Source organism: Lycorma delicatula, chromosome 10, assembly GCF_047948215.1.
Source record: "Lycorma delicatula isolate Av1 chromosome 10, ASM4794821v1, whole genome shotgun sequence".
NCBI lineage: Eukaryota > Metazoa > Arthropoda > Insecta > Hemiptera > Fulgoridae > Lycorma > Lycorma delicatula.
This window is the reverse complement of record NC_134464.1, coordinates 102,387,890-102,400,713: the sequence shown is the minus strand read 5'-3', so window position 1 is coordinate 102,400,713 and position 12,824 is coordinate 102,387,890.

Sequence of the window (12,824 nt, the reverse complement as noted above, 5' to 3'; positions counted from 1 at the left end):
TCTATTTTGAATTTGAAAGCCGATATAATATAAACTAATCCCAACATACAATCACCTATCAGTATCAAATTCTGAACTTAATGTTGCCCTCTCACTGTGTTAACTGTATCCATTTTGAATTTTAAATCTTATATAATATGAACCAATGCCAACACACATTCACATATCAGTATCAAATTCTGCACTAATTGTTGCCCTCTCACTGTGTTTACTGTATCCATTTTGAATTTGAAAGCCTGTATAATATGAACCAATGCCAACAAACACTCACCTCTCAGTATCAAATTCTGAACTTAATGTTGCCCTCTACTGTGTTTAGTATATCCATTTTGAATTTGAAAGCCGATATAATATGAACCAATGCCAACATACATTCACTTATCAGTATCAAATTCTCCACTTAATGTTGCCCTCTCACTCTGTAATTATATCCATTTTGAATTTGAAAGCCTGTATAATATGAACCAATGCCAACATACATCCACCTAACTGTGTTTTCTAACTGTGTTTACTGTATCCATTTTCAATTTGAAAGACTATATAATATGAACCAATGCCAACATACATTCACCTATCAGTAGCAAATTCTGCACTATATGTTGCCCTCTCACTGTGTTTACTATGTCCATCTTGAATTTGAAAGCCGATATAATATGAACCAATGCAAACATACATTCACCTATCAGTAGCAAATTCTGCACTATATGTTGCCCTCTCACTGTGTTTACTATTTCCATTTTGAATTTGAGAGCCAGTATAATATGAACCACTGCAACAAACATTCTCCTATCAGTATCAAATTCTGCACTTAATGTTGCCCTCTCACTGTGTTTACTATATCCATTCTGAATTTGCAAGCCGATATAATATGAATGAATGGCAACATACATTCACCTATCAGTATCAAATTCTGCACTTAATGTTGCCCTCTCACTGTGTTTACTATAACCATTTTGAATTTTAATGCCTATATAATATGAACCAATTCCACCATACATTCACCTATCAGTATCAAATTCTTCACTTATTCTTGTCCTCTCACTTTGTTTACTATATTCATTTTGAATTTAGTAGTTTACTACTAAATTTAACTAATTTTTATTAGAATTTTGTTTACTATATTAATTTTGAATTTAGGTTTATAATATGAACCAATGCCAACATACATTCACCTATCAGTATCAAATTCTGCACTTAATGTTGCCCTGACAGCCAGCCTAAACATAAACACAGTTTACGCTGTTATCTCTCGTATTAATCTCACAACATCGATACATTAAGCGGTTTTATTTAAAACCTTCTCAATATGATAATGTCATAAGTGCGTTATAATCTCAAAGTGAAGACTCCAAAATCATCATATCCGTTGATATAAGGTGGCGTCTATAGAGTGAACATTTATTTTATACAGCTCGTACATATAATAGCGTTGCAAAAATAACCACCTTTTAAGTAACGGACATACAGTGCGTAGATTATTTTTTCGCATACATCAAATGTTTATTTAAATTCAGTACAGTATAGTAATTAGTAAGATTTCTTTTTATTTTCGTCTGTTCAGTAAAGTGTAATGATGAGTTTATTAACTACCAATAGCTGCAATTTTTTTAGTTTTATGTAACCTTTGCATTCAGTACAGTTTACTTTTTACCTGTACTTACAGTTATGAGTCGCAAAAGAAAATGTGCGGTAGTTTCGATCGAAACTAAACTGAAAGCGTTAGAACAATTGGATAAAGATCGATCGGTAAAATCAATGGCATTAGATTTTGGTGTCGGTGAAACAACGGTTAAAGATTAGAGAAAAAAAACCGTTCGCAGATTGAAACATATTGTACGCAGCAAGGCAGCCAGGTGGCTCTTCAATCGAGGTGCACCTTAAAAATATCTGTGTTGGATTTACTAGATGAGGCGCTGTGGATACGGTTCCTTCAAGAAAGAGAACGAGGAACACCTATCGGCGGACCCACTATTAAATGAAAAAGCCATTATTCTGAATGGAAAAATCGCTTCTGCAAACGGTTCTGGCAGCAGCATTACTACTCCTTTGCAGCAAATAAGGGATGGTTACGTCGTTGGAAAAAGCGCCATAGTGTCCATACCTTAAGTATATCTAGCGAAAAATTATCTTTAGACCACACCCCATCGGAAAAATTTATCAATTTCATAAAAAATCATCGATGAACCAACTGACACCATTAGGGGTCAATTTGTTAACTAACTCCTAATGGTGTAACGCCCTTGATCCGACCTATTGATCAAGAGGTTATAGAATTATTTAAGAGGCGGTACCGGAAAAAAAATTATCTTCAAAATTAGAAGAAAAAGAAGACGCCAATGTAATTTTTCCATAATTTAATTAAAAAAATTACAATTAGAAACTTATTATTATTCATTAATTATATATCAGTGTTGAAATACATTTTGAACAGTTTTTTTTTAAACGAATAAATTATCTTTTTGTATACCTTGTTAGAATGGGAAATTCTATTTTAATGTTATAAGGAAGTTCTATTAAAGATGACAAAAAAAATTATTAAAATATTTATTATTTACATTTTTTTAATAAGTTAGAGAATTTGGGTTACCAATTAATAACTACTTTCTAATTTTATATATTACATTTTTTTCACATCCAATTAATTGTTTTTTTTTTAATGAATTTTAAAATGAAATGAAGACAACTTATTTATTTGCACAATAAAAAACATTCCTTGGATAGATTTATTACTAATTTTTACTTGTTATTTGCCCCTTATTCTTAATTCTTTCCTTCTCTGTGGTTTTTTGAGTTTTGGATAACCCCTCATGTATCTATACTAAAGATGTAGATATCTTTAAATGATGTTCTTGGTATTTTTTTGGTTTTGTGGAGCTTTATGAACATGTTACTTGGATTTTTAACCAGTAGGGGTTAATGCTTAGCATCTTGCCAGTTAGTTTATATTCACTGTTTTATTGTGCTACACATTCATACTTGATTTTAGATTTAGTTTAGTGTTATTACTTTTAGCCCTTTAATTAGTGTCTTGCTAATAGATTGGTGGTTTTTGTTAAATATACTTTCACATCCCAAACAGTTCTGACAGAGAGTTTTTTTACTTTTAAATGGACCCATTACTATTCTCAGCGCTCTTTAACATCAAGGAGAATAAATTTATTGCAGACTAAACTTGGTTAGCATAAATAAATTTATGCTAACCAATTTATGGTTCAGTAACAAGCTATTGCTTTAATCTTGTGTAAAGGTTCCTCAGTCTCAGAGATTGTTGGTTGGATGGTTGCTTACAGCCTGGAAGGATCCTTGAAATATCTCATTTTCCTATGTGATGGTGTTTTGAGGGTTTTGGTTAAACGCTGAACTTTGATATGTTTAATTCAATTGCACTTCACAGGAATGGTTGATTTGGTTAGGAGTAACAACTTGTAGATTGAAATTTGGCTGGTGTGATATGTTAAGAGAAAGTAACAAAGTGTTAATAAGAAATAAATAAACAAATATGCAGGTGTAACAACTAATATATTTTTTAAATAAATCTTTAGTACTATCAATTAACCGCTGTGGTCATTAGTTTCTAATAAATGCAAACAGCATGCAATTTAATTTCAATATGAAGTTGTTTATTCACAATTAATTACTTCAAACAACAAGAATGGCCAGCAAACAACTTCAATGGCCATATTAACTTTGGCCATTGTATTCACATGGAAATCAAAAGTAGGGTTGAGTAAGAAGAGAGTAGGTTTTAAACATAATATGAGTATTTTTCAACTGTCTGATGCAATTTTAGTTCAGTGGAGTTGGTATATCTGTTATTGGTTTTAGTTAACTTTTTAGAACTCATCACCATTTACTTTTCAGATAAATTAATAACTAATCGTTTGCTTATGTTTTCTACAGAACTGAGAAAATAAACATAATACAATAAAATCTCTAAATTTTTTGGACTGAAATATTCATCAAAAAGGTCATTTACATGTGAATCATTCGTATTTAAAGTTGTAATTACTTGTTTTACACTACTGAATATCTTGGGCATTATTTTATAACTTTGACTTTTATTTGTTGTAAACTGAACACATCTATTTTTACATCTTATGTTTAAATCCTTTTTTAAAATTCACCTTTATGGAATTCTAACTGTAACTTTGAACTTAGAGCAAATTTAGTAATATTTCTTCTGCAATATGTATCTATTTTGTCATTAGCTGTATGTACCTAGCTTTACGCGAAAGTCAAAATTTAAATATAATTAAATATTTTCAAAATAACATAAAAAAGTTTAAAATAATATTGGGACAAAAGAATAGAAAAAATCTAACTTGTTATAAAATTTTAAAATGTTGAATATTCATGATCCTCTTTTTTCTCTTATTTGAGCAACACTGAGTATTTATCTATTTTTTTAAATTCATAAAATTTACTTAATATTTTAGATGAAGGATGCTCAACGCATAGTTGGCTGTTGTTAAACATATAGTTTGCAAACCCAAAACATTATAAGGTAACCAAGAAAATAACAATTAAAAATTAAAATAGTCATAATCATAAGTTAGTTGAGATACACATTACCCATTTTGTTGTAGTCTCTGCTTGATTAAACCCATTCTTTTTGTTTGAAAATTATAATTTATTCTTTATTTGTTTAATTCAATTATTTTTACACTGTTTCTTGGTGTTCTGAACTTTAGGCCACCATTTGTATAATTAAATTTTTAATTATTTTAGTTTACAAATTTATTATTTTCTTTTGTTTCAGATGAATCAGTTGGTGGTGCTGAACCAAATGCAGTTTCATTAAGAAGAGAAATACCAATATTAGATATCAACGATAATCCACCTGAATTCATTAATAGGCCGTATATATTTGCTGTTACTGAAAACACCAAAGTTGGATCAATATTGTATTCAAATATTACAGTTATCGATAAAGATGTCGGTGTTAATTCTGAATTAAAATTTAAATGTTTAAAATGTGCTGTATTTAATATTGACTCTGAAAAGGTAAACTATTATTATTATTATTGTTATTTTATTCAGTAATACAGTAATCTTTATGCTGTTAATGTTTCCATTTTTGCATTAGAATGTATTAATCTACAACTTACTTTCATCTAGAGAAAGACCGAGTTTGTTGGTGACAAAAGCTCTGTAGCGAAAAATAGTTTGAAGTTTCTGAAAAATCTGTATTATATTTAATATTTTTTAAATATTAAATATTTAAAAAAAATATTTAATATTTAAATACACACACTGTTTATCACAAGAAAACTTATGTAATTTCATTGACAACATGCACAAAAAATATGAAGTAATATTATATGCATGATTTGGTCAAAAACTTTTATATACGTTTCCTGTATCCAAAAAAAAATTTTTCTTTATTCGTTTTTGGTTATGCTATCCCTTCCTTACCCCTATAAGTATCACAATTTACATATGATAGTTCCCACGTTCTTAAGAAAAAAAGGTCACATGGGGCCGTATGTAGTGAATACAGAAAGGTACAGCACCATAACATTATTTTCAGTTAATGTGTCCATGATATTTAACCATCAAAAACTATGTTTTATTTGGTTAAATTTCATGATTTTTCCATGAATTGCCCTTCAATAAATTTACCATTTTCTTTTATTTATGGATAACTTTGTAGAAATAATATAAAATGACCAAATGATATATTCTTTTTTGACTCTTTATAGTAAAAGTTAATGGAACACAGTATCATATTAATTGAGAAACAGTAGTTAGAATAGTAAGAATATTTAAAAAAATGTTCTTTTTTCATCAATTTTAATTTTGTTTTTATGTTGCAACTGTATACCCATTTTTCATCACTAGTTAAAATGGATTGCTGCAAAGTCGAGTCAACAGTAACTTTCATTTATCATTTTCTTGACTTGTAATTGTTTGATGGTAAAAACTGTTTAATACTGTATTATAAAGAATTATAAAATATCAGCAACACAACTTATTCATTTGGCTATCAGATCTAAACTATATATTCGATATTAACCATATTAAATATATGTAACAAATAAAAGATTCTAACATTTCCCTGCATTTAAATTGTATGAATTTATTACTTTGGCTAAAGTAAATTTGTATTTATTTAAAAAAAGTATATATATATTTAAACACTTATCTAATTAGAAAACTGAATCTTTTCATGTTTTACTACATAATACTTTGGTTGCAAGAAAGGATATTGCAGTGTTTTCATGACCATTTTAAAATAAGCCAATTAGTTGCCTAAAAATTTAAAAGATCTCCTGTCCAATTAATTTAAATGTTTATTAAAAGATTATTTAATCTTACATTTATTTAAGACTGTAACTTTTTTTTTTACAAAAACTACTATTATTTATCATCCTTAAATGAGTTTATGAAGTAGAGCGCATTGTTTCATAATAGAAAGGATATATATATATATATATATATATATATATATATACACATACATTTTTTTACATTATACATTCCAGTTTATATCATATGACTGTGACATATGTAAAGCAAAAGAAGTCCAAAAGGTACTTCTTCTCAACAGCTTCCTCTGAACAGCTTTCCTCTCAACAGATTTGAACAGCTTTCTCTATAGTAATGGTGTTCACTAGACAGCCAGTCCTAACAGAACAAATGTTGTTTGTAGAACTGAATATGACTCATTTCAATCCTTGGCATGCTGATATGTAAATGTATGTTTAGCACAGTGAAGAAAATGACAGGAACAACTTCACTCTTTAATTTTCCTTATTATGCCTGGCATGGAATGATTGTCATTTTTGGGAGTGATTTGTGACCCGTGCCAGGTATCTAACTGTATTATAGTAGTGACATCTAATGTACATAATATTGTTACCAATATTAAGTAAAATTATAACTTTTTTAATGGTACTAATTAAATGAATTAATTTTTTCCACACTTATTTAACATTTAGTTTTTTTTCATCTTTTATCACTGTATAGGATCACTTTAATCAGTCCATTATCCAAGTCTCATCAAAGGGACTGTTCAGACCTTGCAGTTCTCCCAGTACTTTTTCACACGTTCTGATCTCCATACTCTTTCTGTTGTTGAAAATGTCTGTGTTGTGAGTGTGAAGCGAGTATTTTTTAATTTAATTTTATCTTGTCTGTGGTGTCTTCTGGCGTAAGGCCAATTTCTTTCAGATCCTCTCTTATTTCTCTTATCTATCTGCATCCTGTCTTGGTGTTTTTCAAGTTGGTTGTGCTGTACCAACTGTTTCAGAAGTCTCAAATCTTGCATCCTCATGATGTGTCCAAAGAATCCTAGTTTCCTCTTAGGCCAGGTATCAGTGATGGATTCAGACTCTTTGTACATAACTTTGTTGGGCATGATGCACCACCAACCGGCTTTCCTGGTACTTTTTGCTGATGCAGGTTTTTCCAATTTCTTCTTTTGATTTTCTGTAGTCTGTTGGTCTTTGATTGTTCGTTCAGATGGAAGAGTATTTCTGCTGCATATGTGGCTTCCGGCTTTATAACTATATTGTAGTATTGTATTTTTGTGTTTATGGATAAACGTTTTTACTGTAGGTGTGCTAAGTTAATTTTTTGCTATAGCTATATTTTTTTTTTGTTTGGATTCAGGTTTTTCATTTAGGTTGTTTGTTATTATTTCTTCGAGGTATTTAAATTGTTTGCTAACAGTGATAAGTTTTCGGCAAAAGTAAGGCAGTTTATTTTGATTTTTTGGCCTATTTTTTGAGCCATGCCTTCATTACCATTTTGCAGTTAAGTTGTGGTGAGAGTCCAACACCTAGGCATAGTCCTGTTTTAATCTCAAGTGGTTTCAAGAGTTTGCCTCTGAATTTCACTTTTGACTTAACATTTATGAGGGTCAGTTTTATCATATTTATTAATTTGTGGTGATACAATCATACAATCATTTGCTTCCTGAAGTCTGCAAATGTCATCACCATGTCTCTGCTTCTTTTTCTGTTGTAATTCATTATTAACTTGAGACTAATGATCTGATCTGAACAGCTCCTTCAGGGTCTGAAACCTTCCTGGATTCTTCTAGTTATTTCTCAAGATGTAAACCGATCTTGTTGACGATGATTCTTGAAAACATTTTGTTTGTTGTGTGTAGGAGTGGGATTCTCCTGTAATTGTTAGGGTTTGTTTTGTGTAATTTTTTGTGTAGCAGGTGGATGAGGGTCATCGTCCAGAGTTCTCATAGTTCTTCTTGACAAGCTGTTAAAGGATGATTTTTGCTGGTCTTCCTACATATTTCCAGATCCCTACAAAGATCCGATATTCTCCCATCGCCCTTTTAATTCTTTATCTCAGCCAGTACTTGGTAGACCTTTTTTATTGTGGTTGATGTTTTTCAGCAGTGTTGTTATTGGGGTGCTGGTGTCGAAATTTAGGAGTTATGTCAATTTGTCGCAATTTAGGAGTTTATTGAAATATTTAGTTAGGATTTCCATGTTGTCTTTATTATTATGGGACAGTTTTGGTTTTCATCCTTCATTAGTAGGATTGTGATTCGTATGTTTTGGAGTAATTTTTTTTGAAGGTTTTATGGTAATTTCTCAACTGCATTTTGTTGAATACTTCTATTGATTTCAGTGTGTCTTTATGGTGTTGTCTTTTTCTTTTCCTTAGGGTATGGGTGGTTTCCTTTCTTTGTTTTACTGTATTTTAGAAGGATGTTTCTGATTTTGTGATTGGTGTAATAACCATGCTTGATGTCTCTTCACTGTTGTGTTGCATTTGCTGTTCCACCATTGATGTTTTTACGGGATTTTATTGGGGCCAATAAATCTGCTATTTGTTTAAGGTTGTTGACTAGGTCGTTAAGTCTATCTGTGATTGTTATTTTTTCATTGCTTTTTGGTAATTTTCATTCGTGATTAAGTTGGGTTGGGTCTACTTTTCTTTTAGTTTCAGGGACTTGGTTTTGTTCCTTCCTTTGGGGAGTAAATTTAATTTTAATTTTGACTATTTAGTGATCTGAGCCAGTGTCAAATGCTCGGAAGACATCTACATTGCAAAATTCTTTGTGATGGTGTTTTTCCATGAAGACATGATCTAGTTGCCATTCTCCATTAGTGTAGTCAGGGTATTTCCAGGTTTTGAGTTTTTGAGGTTTACTCATGAAATATGTGGATTTCAAAATTAGGTTGTGGTTTCTGTAGAGATCGATGAGTCTCTCTCTGTTTTCATTTCTTCTCTTTTTAGCAGGCCATTTTCTTATGATGTCACAGTATCTTCTTTCTCTGTCTAGGTGAGTGTTGAAATCTCAAATTAGTCTTGTTTAATGTGATTTTAGGGGATATTATTTATGGTCTGGTTGAATGGATCCCAGAACATTTCTGTTTTTTTTATAGTCCTTTGGAGATTTGTTTTTATTAGTAGCGGCATGGGGGTTTATTATGGTGTAGATATTATTAGATGCATTTAGGTTTATAATGAATTTAAATATTTTTCAAAATAAATATTTTAAAATATTCTTCTTCCCTTAAGAATTGCAATCTTTTTATTTTTTATTTCCTCCACATCCTTGGATAATTTTTTTTAATATTCATAATGTTTATAAATTAATGTAAACTACAATTTTATATCTTTCTTATTTATTAATTTCATATTTTTTTGCTATAATCAAAGAAAGGTCCTCCATGATTTTCCTTATTCCTTCCCAGTGAACATTGGAGCAATTATTTTTTTTAAATCTGGAATAGCACACCTACTATTTCTGAAGTGATCTTTATAATATATCAGTATATTGTGATCTGAAGAAAGTCATTTATTTATACTCAAATTTTTATGAAAAATTACTGTAAAAAATCTTTGGCATAAAAATTTCCTCAAACTGTGTGGAAATGAAAAGGAGGCAGCTAATAAAGTGGAATAAACTGTACTGGAAGAATTTACCGAGTACTCAAAGCTATTGTTATAAAGAGAAAAGAGAAGGAAAGAAGAAAAATCTTTGCCCAAATTTAATTACAGTGGTAAAATAATCATTCAGATTAGGTTTCTAAGTTTTAAATAAACAATTGTTATAAACATATAAATGTAGACTTAGATTCTTATTATAAAAATAAATAAAATTTTATTATACATTCATGTTAGAAAGACAATTAACAAAATAACTTTTTTCTTTATGAAGAAAAGTGGCCAAGGCTTTAATAGATCATTGTGAGATCCATAAAATAAATAATCGTAACATTTTTTCTCTATGTATATGTCTAGTAGTTTTTTATTTACAAAAAATATCATACTATGTTAAAAACACGACTAATTCTCAATTTTTTTCATTCATGAATATTATATTGTACTCTGTTTTTGTTTAAATGTTGTAGTATTAGACATGATTAAATAATATTTTGAAAATGACCAAAAGATTCAAACATTTACTGGATGTTGTTTTGTGCAAGTGACGTAACCATTTTAGTGTTTAATAAAGTGATAAGTAGCAGTTTTTAAAAAAGATATCAAAAGTTTAATTTTTGTAATGGGATAAAAATTTAAAGCACAAGATATTTTATGAAGCATAAGTTATTTTACTAAGTCTGTTAAAGTTTTTGTAATTTATTTATTCTTTAGCCCACTGATCTAATGGTTAACTTGTCAGAGTTCAATTTTTGAACAGCTATTTTCGAAGTTGAAGGTTCTGAGGTTCAAATCCTTGTAAAAGTTAGTTGTTTTTATACGAATTTGAATATTAGACAGTGGACACCAGTATACTTTGTTGGTTGGGATTCAATTAATCATACCTCTCAGGAATGGTTGGCCTGAGTCTTTACAAAATTGCACCTCATTTGCGTGTAATATATATCATCGTCATCTCAGTGGGCTCTGAGGGGTTGCTTATTGTTCACTAGTTGAACAGATTATAATGTTCACATTAGGAAAAAAAAATTATTTTCTAATAGATTTAAAGTAGAAAAAAATTATTTTCTGCTTGCCAAAGTGCCTCATAAATACTTATGAGTTCACTGTCCAGTGAAATGTATGTAAATTTTAAATAAAGAGTGTTTTTTAAGAGTTATTAAAATAGTTAAATCTGATATTTTTTACAGGTTGATGAAGGTTTTTATAAAATATCTGTTTTATTATCTAAACCATTAGATTATGAACAGACTCCTGGTTATAGTATTACAATTGAAGCTAGTGATAGCAACCCAAGGTATAGTTTAACAGCGACTGCAAGTGTTGGAATCGATATCATAGATGTACAAGATCAGGCTCCGGTTTTTCTTAATTCACCGTACTCTGCTACATTACAAGAAAATACACCACCGGTAATAACAATCATAATGATAATTACTATTATTTTTCATTTAAAAAAAGTAAGTCTTTTGTTATAATAAAAGCTGTTAGGTCGTGGTAGGAATGAAGAAATAAGAAACTTTTGGTAATCTTTTTTAAAGGTATAGAATTAATAACTATTCATCTTCTTATTTATAAAATAATAATGAATTTTAATAAAACAGATTTTAAGAGAAATTTAGATTTGCATAATTGTGATATAAAAATTTGATCAAGTAGGTTTATGGTGGTCCATTAAACAACAACAGTATTAAAGTGTAAGTCCAACCTTGAGTGGTTGTGTAGAGCCAGATTTCATAGAGAAGTTACTGCATGACATTAGGACACTATGATGGAGTGTTAGATTGGCATAAAGGAAATGATTACTTTTAATTTTCAGTGACAAGCACTGAAAAGAAGGCTTAGATGGTTATAGGTTTAATTCTGATACACTCTATACTCAGAGCACTTTTTTAAGGGATAATTTAAAAAAAGTGTGATGTTTGTTAGATTGTTTTTGGAAATAAAATTAATGATCTTTTTTTTGAGTGCTCTGATTATTAGAATTTACATAATTTTTATTATATTAAGTTCTAGTGACTTTCTCATTAACTATAAAATTGCCTCTTAATCCCTTTAACTGGCAATTCTCTTTCACCGAGTGACATCTTTTTTACTTTAACCTTGGGGCTGGGGACAGATCCTCTAAGGAAAACTGAAAGGGAATTATTCACTCTTAGGCTTCTGCGATTTTTGTTCAGATGATTTTAACCAACATCTTGGACTCCACTTGCTATGCCCATAGATCTGCAGCATAGTCCCAATGATGTTCTCTGGAGTCAGTGTGCCAAATTCTCTCCAGCATGCTACCCTATAATGTGGGAACCAATTGCACATGAACATCATGTGTTCTGCAGTATCCTCCTTCTTGTAATAATTACATTCTGGATCTCAGTATCTACACATGCAGGTATGCTTTAAAACATTCCATTGTTAAGGAAATGAATCAACTTGTGCTATGCAGTTCCTTGTGTTTCAGTACAGTCATCTCTGAAGGCATTAGTCTGTAGGTCCACCTGTCTTTTATTGATTAATCCCATTTCTCCTGCCACCTACAGACAAGCGATGTCTCTACATCTGCCCTTCCTCCTGTACATTTACTCCCTCTTCTGAATGAGAAGATCCACAGACACAGTTACGGCCACTGTGCCAGCGGCTCATGAGGAGGTATCCTCTGATAGGTTTGCTTTTACTAATTTATATTTTTTTTATAATTGAATAACATTCTATACACACTTGAGTATGAATAGTCAAGAAAATATTGAATATTCATCAAATGATGAGTTTTTAATGATGATGCATTAGATTAATTTTATATTTAAAAATCTTTAAAACTCATAAGTTAGACTATTTTAAAGTAAAATTAAGCACAAATTAGTAAAAAAATATAATACAAATGACTTGTGTAAAAATGAAAACCAATGACAAACTGTACTTAAGATATTGATCAACTGCAGAATACAATGCAATTCAGTATAAAACAT